At 41.4% G+C, this 10,603-nt stretch overlaps 1 long non-coding RNA gene across 1 annotated transcript; it reads right to left on the bottom strand.

Annotated features, from left to right (window-relative positions):
- Nucleotides 1-334: 334 nt before the first annotated feature.
- On the bottom strand, nucleotides 335-7,631 carry LOC134476695 (uncharacterized). The gene is made up of 3 exons (XR_010048508.1): nucleotides 7,527-7,631; nucleotides 1,690-1,778; nucleotides 335-477 (listed from the first exon to the last, which is right to left on the bottom strand). It is a non-coding gene; the product is annotated as an uncharacterized LOC134476695 (long non-coding RNA).
- Nucleotides 7,632-10,603: the final 2,972 nt, after the last annotated feature.

Raw genomic sequence — 10,603 nt, 5'->3', positions numbered from 1 at the left:
TCAGTCTGCTGCTTCCTCCTGCCGTCCAGTCAGCCTTAGTGTTCCCTCCTGATCCATCTGCTGCTGTCCTACCAGCTCTTCAAGATTTGACTCAAACACCCTCCACACCTCACCACTCACAAGGAAAAACACTCGCTCTCCTTTGTTTTTCGTCCAGAACAGGGATCAGATCTAACCCTGCCTCTCTTCCTCTGTTGAGCCTGAAAACAGAGCAAACCCTGGAAGAATCTGGGAAGCAGACAATGGGGCAGGAAGGAAAGGAGGGACAAAGGAATGGGGGAAGAAAGAGAGGAAGAGAGACTACGAGAACCAGGCAGTGAGATGCAACCTTAGTCTAACTCCTTCCATCACGCTTTCAGATGGAAAATCTCATCCCAGAGATGAATCTCTGTCCCCGTGTTTTGAAGGAATTTCTGTAGTAAATTTAAATATTGCAGACATGATGTCTATAGTTCTTCTGGTTACCAATTTAATGTTCTGAAAAAGAGAAATGATGGTGATCTGTTAGTTAGAGAATGCCCAGGCAGGGATGCCAAAGGCAAAAGGCATGTGATGGTGGCCACAAGTCACACATAGCCCCAGGTCACATGGGGTCCCAGGAAAATTTAGTCTTCATGCTTAATGAACTTATCATCCATCTTTCTCTTCCCCTGTACTGGCTTTCATTTACTCCTGGTAGGACAGCTACTGTTTGGCTTCTTCCTCCCAGGAATCGGAGGTGACGGGTGCCCCAAGGTTGAGTTAGAAAACGCTGTCTGTGGAGTTTGCAGTTTTCAAATGGTTTGTGATCACTCATGGTATAAAATGTGGTCCCTATAACGTGTGGCGTGTGTACAAATGGATATTTTAGTGTTTATTAGCGCAGTGTTAGAATTAATCTCTCTGGGGCACAGATATGTTAGCTTCTTTTTCTCTGTGGTTGTTGCTGGGTGTATCTATGGGGGACTGGTTCCAGCATTCTCACAGATACCAACATCTGAGAATGTTCAAATTATTTATTTTTTTCCTTTTTTTCTTTTTATCGGTACTGGGGATCAAACTCACGACTGTGCGCTTCCAAGGCAGGCGCTTATGCGGCTGAGCTAAATCCCCAGCCCGTGTTCAAATTATTTATACAAAATCATGTAATGTTTGCATACACCTTTTACACATCCTCTGGTACAACTTTACTCACCTCTAGATTACTTATAATACCTAATGCAATGTAGATGCTGTGTAATAGTTGCTATTGTTTAGGAAATAATAACAAGGAAAAGAAATCTGTACATGGTCAGCAAAGGTACAATTTTTTCCCAAATCGTTTCAACCCAAAGTTGGTTGCATCTATAGACGCAAAACCTACAGATCCAGGGCTGGTCATATTTTCCAGGACACTTTTTAAAAATCCTTCATTTCCTGACACAATGTTTTGGGAATTTAAAAAACTCACATGGAATCCTTACATACTGTATCTTACTTGGTGTAACCTAAACTAAAGCTAAACAACAGTTCTAGCTGAGTAAGATAGTAGAATCATAATTACATATAGATAGTTAAATAGACTCAATTATAACAAATTAGCACAGGTATCAAGCTCAAAATTCTCTTGGAACTGAGCTTTCAGTGACTCAGCAGTAATATCTGTCGGTGCCAAACCCCATTTCTACATGAGACAGTGAATGGCTGGCCGTTTACTGACAACTGCTTTACCTTGTTTAGGTCTGAGGGCCATTAAAAGGAATCCAGATGACATCATTTCTAAATTTCCTCTTAAAATTTTCAGTAGGAATGTGTGCTCACTGTAGAGAGAATTAAGAAAATATACATGAAAATCATCGTTTCTGTCGCCAGTACTGTGTATAGAAATTTGCTTGTATATTTTGAACATGTGTCGTAACTGTCAACAGCAACATGATTTTGAGCCCCACAATGACAATTTGTGATTGCCTCTGTTTCTTTCCTGATTTGTATTCTGATCACCTTTCTGCCAGGTTCTAGGGGTGCCCTTGACACTTGCGTTGAGTACCCCTCCACACATACACCCCTTTCTCTTCTGTGGAAGCTCTTGGATAACCACATAGTTGACTAAACAGATATTTCTAATCAGTCTTCCAAAGCCATGATGAGGTACTGGAATTTTCTTCCGAAAATCACACTTCTACAATGGTTCCTCCACCAAATGTGTTAAACTTCAGCTTTGTCTGCTTGCCTGCCTGCCTGCCTGTCTGTCTGTGTCTAACACTCTTGTAAGTCACTGCAAGGGATAGGTACAAACTGAGCAAACTTCATCTAATCTATTAATTTCACCACTGCGGATTTTTCCCGAGAAAATAATGAAGTACATTACTTCGTTGCATGCTGCATAATAGGAAAAATAATATAAAAAGAAAAAGTAACGTATCAGAGGCAAACTGCAGTACATTTATAACAGGGAAAAGCTGGAAATACTCTAAATGTCCAAAAAACAGGAAATGGGGGTTAAATATTTATGATAATGTCATACTCATATGGGGGGAAATTTTTATAAGAATATTCAGTGGTAAAGTGACCAATGTATAAGAGAATGGATAGAATACAAAGCAGTAAGACTCCAAATATGTGTCTACGAACTGATCATGGTGATCTCAGGGTGGTTGTGTTGTGAATGCATTTGGCTTGATTCTTTTTTCTATGTATATTTTCTGAAATTTCTACAATGGCAATGCAACCTCGTGTAATTTTACAAAAGAAAAGCTGGGACTGGTGGTGCCTCGGCTCCTTTTGCTGGTGCTCAGACCCTCCCCTGCAAAGACTGGCCCTGGCTCTTAGCTAACACCCCCAGAGCCACTCACAGCACCTCTTGTCATGGGCACCGTGGCAGATTTTGGGGTGGAGTGGGGTGGTTTCTGAGCAAAGCTCCTCTCTAGAGGGTCCCTGCAGTGACCGGAACTTTGCTGGGAGCAGCTTGTTAATTAGACACTGTTCCCATTTACTTGAAACCCAATTCATTTGATAGCTGTACTTATTACTTTAGTCTCCTGTTTGAAAAATGATAGGACAATTTAATGACATAGAAGAATATTTATTCCCATGGTGAAGGAAGCATGTTAAGAAACAAAATGGTACTAATTGTATTTGTTAATTATATGTGTTTCCTTGTTGTGACAAGCCTATTATCACAACAATAGCATGCAGCATGCAGGATATTAATGACAGGAGCAACTGGGTGAAGGACATATGTGTACTTTGTACTATTTTTTGCAGCTATTCTGTAAGCCTGAAATTATTCCAAAATATAAAAATTTGTCTTAAAAATAAGAGCACTTACTAACTCAAGGTCACACATTTTTCTGTGCCTTATTTAAGTTTTTTTTTTTTACTACTTGCCGTTGTTATCATCATAATAAAAAATTAATCAAAATTTCATAACAAAAGAATCAGTGAATAATGATAGTTAATACACTGGGTATCATTATTTGTAAAGTAGTTAATCTGAGTAGAAGTTATTTAACTTTTAATACAATCTGTTTCATTATTTATTAATTTATATTCACTAACATATGGTTATATATATTGCCAGCCTATTTATACGTAAGTTAAAGAGAAAAAATATATCTAGCAAATATGCCAAATGATAGTGGGAGCTACATTGGAAGGATTTGGAACAGTTTTTACTTTTTCCTTAGTTTTTAGGATTTTTAGGATTTTTCTAGACACATATAAGCTAATTTTTGTACAATTATTACCTTAACACATAATATACAATTACATGCACTAGTCATATAATACATAAAAACAAAACTAAATAAAACTGGTTTCAAAGTCAGAAAAAGAGATTAAAAGCAGCCACATGGATTTCACAGGAATGCCAAGAGCAATCAGGAGGCTAAACTGTAGAAAGCCAGACAACGCTGTCGGCAGAATGAGGCGGTCACATGCGTGTCTGGCTGCTGTTGAAATTCTAGGTGCTGCCAGTGGTTGATATGACTCAGACAGAAGCAGCTAATTATACCTTTGGAAACACAGAGTCAAATCGATAATGATACTATTCTAATTTTACACGGTGAAAAGCTCGGTAACTATTAACCACCTAATGAATAGGTCACAGAAAGGAAAACCCTTCCTCTTTGTAAAGCTTCACTTTAAAATTAGCTGGATCTGTTACATTAGGTGCGGAAAAGAAAGACAAGAGGCTGTTCGTTCAGCGGATGTTTTACCTTCTGAGAGCTCTGGGCTCCAGTAATTCATGTTTCAGGTAAGAAGCGAAGAAAGCTGTCATACTATCATCTACAACATGTTTTGGGGGGAAAAATCAAGAAAAAAATCATTTGAAACCTTAAAGCAATGGATGGTGCTTCTCTGGAGATCTCATAATTTTTCCCAGGGAAATAACAAAACAAGACAAACGGAAGACGAATGAAATGTCGCGGCAGTAATGCAATTGGTCCTGCCGTGGCCTTGAGCATGTGAATGGCAGCAAGACAAGGCCGAGAAGACCCCAGATTTTGGCCAGAAACAAAATATTCAGTCTGTTGTTGTTGCTGGGGTTTTTTTCTGGGTTTTTTTCACACTCAGGATTCTGAGTGTGGAAGTAGTCCCACTTGTCAATCAGCTAAGTTGCAGGGGCTAATAGATTCTGGTGTGGAGGGGGGTCAACACAGAATTTAATTTAACATCTCACAATACACCCACATGCCCAGAAAATGTGGACAGCTTGATAGGGTTCACTGAGCCAAAGAAGCAAGACCCAAACAGTGCATTAATGTATAGGGGAAGAATAGTTGCAATCAGCCCCTTGTGAATTGGACAGAGGGCTTGGAGATGAAGCAATTATCAGCTATCGGGGATTAATAGGAAAGTGTGAATACCAAGCTGTATATGTTAGGGGCAGAATATGTTGCCTATAGAAAACAACAAAGGACGTTTCTTACTATTAAGTGAGATTAAACGTAATGGCTTGATTTAATCACAAAGGCAGAATTAAATTCAGATGGCAACTTCAAAGTGGACACATGAACACAGGCCACTGCTTGCATTTACATATAGCTGGCATAGCTTGGCCTGCAACACAATAGGATAAAGTTTCTTTGGCCACTTAAACAATTTTCTATTCTTCACTTTTTTTTCCCCCTTGAACACTCACTGTATTTATCTCCCGATTGCATTCAGTTAATAAGAAGGAGCTAAGAGTTATATTTATTCATGGATGCTATAATTTTTAATTCTTTCAAATTATGAAAAAAAAAGCCTCACAAGGTCAACAAGAACAGGGTAGTTATAATCAGATTGGCACCAAAAGAGGTGACAGGAAGACAGAGAGAAAGAAAAGAGAGGGACAGGAAGGAGAAAAAGAAAGAAAAAAGGAAGAAGGAAAAAGAAAAATCTTTCCTAGAGTGATCAGCTTCTTTTCTTTTTTTTAAATCAGCTTTGATTTAAGAACTTAGCTTTTGGGGTCTTATCCCAACTCCTGCCTCATGCATATTTGTCTGTCTGTCTCTCTGTCTGTCTGTCTGTGTCTCTGTCTCTCTCTCTGCGTGTCCGCACACACACGGCCTGTGTGCAGTGTGGAGAGCTGTTCTCAAGTGCAGACCACCTTCGCCTTCCTTTTGCTCGCTCCGTTGCAGGGCTCAGAAGAGTGGAGGCACTTATTTTTCAGAGGTCCCTGGGGGAATTACGAGTACCCTGAAATGACTAAAAAATTCAGTATTTCGTGTGAAAGACACACTTGCCTCTGTCCAGCACCCAAAGACTGAATATATCAAAGTCTTTGCGGCGAGGCTGAGGATTTAGCTCAGTGGTGTAAATGCCTGCCTGGAAGCGTGAGGTCACGAGTTTGGTCCCCGTACCCCCCAAAAAACAAGAAAGTCTTTGAGGTTCATAAATGCCCCTTAGCAAGTTTTATGTTTTGATTTCATATATTATCTTATAGCCTTATGGCAACATATTAGAATATATAATGTATACATTATTATATACACTATATGTTATATAAATAATTAATAAGCCTACCCTTCGAGCCAGGGATCCTTCTTAAGAATTTTACTCTCCAGAGGTATCATGTAAGCGCCTAAAAGTTTATGATATTGGGTATCCATCACAAAGTTGCTTTTAATATTAAAACCAAGAAAGACGCAAGTCAAATGTTCATCCCTATGGGAAAATTTTAATATTTTTACCACGTGCTTAACAATAAGATAACATGCAGCCATTTGATCTGGATCTGAAATAATCTGAAATGATTAGAAGCGTGGAGTTTTAAGTATTACAGAAAGATGTATAAAGCAATTTGTAGAATTAATGTACAATATCTGAAGTATGGGGGTGTGTGCGTGTGTCTCTATGGAGAGACAGAGACAGAAGAAGAGAGATTTAAAAAAAATACAAATTTTTGGCCAAACTTCTATGTTCATTTACCTCTGGATAGTGGAATTTGTGTAATTTCTTTTTGGTTATCTTGGTTCTTGATTTCTTTCTTTTATAATAGGAAAAAGAAATCTATTTTATTTTTGAAAAAGAATTATGCTTTTGAGAGGGTATGGTAAGCATTTGGGCAGCACTTTTTAAGGAGAGAAGAGGAGCCCTTCTGAGGCCAAATTAAAGCAAATGTCCATGAGATCCTTGGTCTCTGGGCTTCACAGCGGAAGTGTCTGCCCCAGGGAACTGGTGAGCCCTGGACTGCTGTGATCTGCTCCTTGGCTTCTTTCAAAACCCTTCATTAGGTTTTCGAGAATTTCTTTTCCTTTTTTCTCTCTGTGTTCATTACCCCTTTGTGTTCACAGAGATTTGCAGTTTGACTTGCCCCTTGAAAAGGGTAGGTTATGCGTCTGTAAGTTTGTTGCAACATGATGTCAGATCAGCCCAGTTTAGGGAAAAGCCGGAGAGAGGCAGTCTGTGAGGAAGAGGTGGAGTCGCACATCAAGTGCCTTGTAGTTAACTGAAGCTAACTTGAAAGTGCAGGTGCCTCTCTTTTGAGCAACGAGCTAAGCAATATCAATTCAGGACAAATTAAAGCTGCCTGGGCAACCTCTAAACTTGCCTGACATCAGGTGTGATCCGGGAAAGTACTCCCGACCATATCCTCCCCAGCCTGTACTATTTCACTGACTCTTTCAACCAACTCTGGTTCCACCGGATTGCAAGACACCATCTGCGGACTTAGGAAAGGGAGGAAGATATACCAGGCGAGGAGGAACAAGAGGTACACCCAGCTTTGAAGTGATGCCTGCTACTGTATCTGGAACCAGAAGCAGAGCCAGAGCACAGCTCTGAATGTGCCTGTGCCACACGTGCCTTCAGGCTCCTTTGGGCAGAGGTGTTTGATGGTGGAACTGTACCAAACTAGGGGCAGCAAGTAACAGCTGCATATTACAGCATCAACATCCCAGACTGACTCTGCCCGCCCATGGCACACAGCACCACAGGAGAAAGACTGACAGATGCCAACGGAATTGCCAGATCATTCTCGGGCAAGATAAGGCACAGGAAACATGGCTTTTCTGCCTTCGATACCCGCAGTGGCAGGATGGCAAGGTCCTGTTTCTGTCTGGGCCCTTGTTGAAGTCACTCACTGCAGACAGTGGGCTCCATCATGGTAGATGCTGTCCATCAACTTCCGCTGGGCTTCCAGAAAGGCAACCATTGTTTCGGTTTTCAGGAAAACAGGAACAGAATCCATGCCTGGGATCTTTAGGACACACAAAGAATACAGAAAAGCACATTTTAAATGGTATTTCTGATTACAGAAATTACCGGTTCTTGTAAGTTTCAAACAAATACTGTAACACAGAGCAAAAGAGTGACTGAGGCTCAGGGAACCCCACCTCCCGCTGCTCACAATGTCGGTGCCGAAGGCTTTGCTTCCAGTTGTCCATCCTGTGACTGTATAACCAGAACATGTGCTTTTCTTTTTATGTAACTAGAATCATATGGGCTATCTTATTTCATTTCCTCTTTTTTATTTCATTAGTCTGTCAAAGAATAAGGAAATGCAGGTCTCTGAGAAATCGGGAGAATACAATAGTACTACTAGCATAGTGAGCAGTAATAGAACCATAGTTAATATTTATCATAATCTGGGTTTTGCATAGAGCATTGTTCCAGGAAACTTGTCTTAGTCACCTTCTTCATCACTGGGACAAAATACCAGATACTCGAAATTTAAAAGAGGAAAGGTTTATTTTGACTTCAGCAAGTCAGCTACAAGCCCCATACCCAGTCAGCTTTCACAAACCCTTACAAGTACACGATGCTTTTGGGGAACATTAGATGTAAACCTTAAGAGAGCTGACAGTGCTTTTTATATTTCTTTCCTAATAGACCTGGAAGAAGGAAAAATATGCAACTGCAACAGCCTCTGCTTGGAGTCACACAGCCAAATCTGAGTTTCGTCTATGCAGTGGATCGCATGTCACCTGGGGAAGTGGCCTGGCCTGGCCGTTGGCTTGTAATTCTCCAATCACAGCTCCTACTCCTCTAACGTATACCCCCTGGAGGGACTGAGTCACCCCACCCTGAGGCTGGAAATGAGAGGATTTGCTCCTCCTGGCTTCCTCTAAAGGTCACTGTCGCTGCTGCTGCCCTGTCCCTTGGTGCTGTCACTGTGCTGAGTCCCTCCAGATCACCCCTCCCGCTGCACGCAGGGCGGGCTGACAGCACTAAGGTTCACAGGAAGACGATCGCTCTGCACAAAGGCCTGAAGTGCTCGTGTGAAAGGTCACTAAGTACTGTCATCTGGTCCAGAGAGGCCGTTAGAGAAGGGCAAGCCCACTGAGAACAACAGAGTGAAGGGCAGGATCTTAACCTCTGCCTGTGGCCCGGAGTGTCCAGAGGGACAAAGAATTTCATGGAGGAGCTGGTGGGGACTTGGGAGTAAGGATGACCAGCCAGAGGATGAGAGTTGCCTGCACTGCATCACTAGTGGCCTGAGAGTCTCCATCTTTCCATGAGGGGGCTCAGGCCCTCATTCATTCCCCAGGTTAGGTAGGAAGCTGGGTGGCATGACAGCAGAGGACCAGCTTAGGGGCTACTCAGGTTCTCAGGTATGGACCCCTCCCCAGCCTCTTATGAAAGGATGGGAATTCAGGGGGCTCGCTATAGAACTCCACATCAAAGTTTCCTGAGGTCTTGAACTACTCAGTGTACTATTTCTTGTCAAAGTAGCTACTGCTCAGTGTAAGAATATGAGTTAGCAAATATGACCCCAATTGCAAAGATTTAAGAAATAAAACAGGGATGAAAAGTCAAACTGAACAAGAAAAAGAAGGGAGGGTATAAATTCCTTGCCCTGAATTGTCTCAGTGAGTTAGGGACAAGGACCCTCACTGTGGTCCATTTCTCAGCAGGACACTCAAGGAATGCCCATGCTAAGAGAAAACCTAATTTTATCACTGAAATCTGAGAGTAGCCCCACCAGTGTAAGGCCTAAGTGTGTCGTTCATAATACAGGTCTGAAAATCAAACAGCAATTTTGAGGCTTTGGCAATTAATTAAACTTCCCAGTGCCTCAGTCTCCTCAGCCGCAAAAAAAGGAATTTTGAAGATTAAGTGCATTAAGCTATGTAAGGAGTTTAGAACAGCATCACCTACAACAGACTTTCAATAAATGCTCATTATCATAATCTGTGTCATCTGCGCCATTAACATTCCTTAAGTGGGATGGAATTATTGGTGAATTTGAAGTCCTTCCTTTTATATCCAAATATCTACAATCATTTGTTATTGTTAGAGTGAGAAAAGATAAAAAAAAGAAAGAAAATAGTCCTGATTCTGCCTTAGAGCACACCAGCAAAGAAGAAAGAACAGGATGTTGTCTCTTCCCTAACAGAAATTTGCCTCTTTTGTAATTAGAAAAAAATAAAGTTTAAAGTTAAGGTTGAGATTTTGCTTCCTATCACTGCACAAGCAGAAACTGATTATGCACAAGACATACCCTCAGACTGGGAGCAGAGTGACACATTGCTCTGGTTTGCCTGGGTGTGGGACTGTGAGTGCCATTATGGCTTGTATCTGGATGTCCCTCCAAAGCCTCATAGGGTCAGAGGTCACCGGATCAAGATATGATGTTGGGATTGACTCATGGTACAATGATAGGATTAATGCTGCCACACCTTTGGTGTGAGTACTACAGGCCCTAAAGATACGTAGCCTGGACAGGATATAAGGGACAGAAAGAGGTCACTGTTGGTCACTTCCTGCTTCACTGATTTGTTGCTTGCTGCCATGAACTGTTTTCTCCTCTACCTTGGGGCCAGCAAACTATAAACTGAAACCTCTATAAATTGTGAGCCAGAATAAAGCTTTCCTCTTTTAGCTTTGGGTGTTAGGTATTTTGTCTCAGCATTGAGAACAAAGTAACTAAGACAAGAGCTAAAGAAGACGATTCCAGGCAAACTAGGACAAGTCTGTCCTTTTTGCTAAAGAGCAATCCTTGTGGCATACCTATGCCCCCAGTCAGCAGAGAAATACTGGAATCTGTGCCTTGAAGCCCAAAATTAAACCTACCAAACTAAATATGAAGCCCTCTCAGTGCTCTGGGAAAGAGTTTTAAGAATCATGGAGGGGAAACAAAAGAAATAAAGGAAGGGGAAAGAAAAAAGCCATCAAATCCACTGTTGGTCTCCTGCCCCCTTCTTTTCGGGTACTGGGG

Source organism: Cavia porcellus, unplaced genomic scaffold (genome assembly GCF_034190915.1).
Source record: "Cavia porcellus strain 051 isolate PalLab524CR breed Dunkin Hartley unplaced genomic scaffold, mCavPor4.1 scaffold_7, whole genome shotgun sequence".
NCBI lineage: Eukaryota > Metazoa > Chordata > Mammalia > Rodentia > Caviidae > Cavia > Cavia porcellus.
Note: the sequence above shows the minus strand (reverse complement) of the source record. Positions and strands in the feature narration are given on the sequence as shown.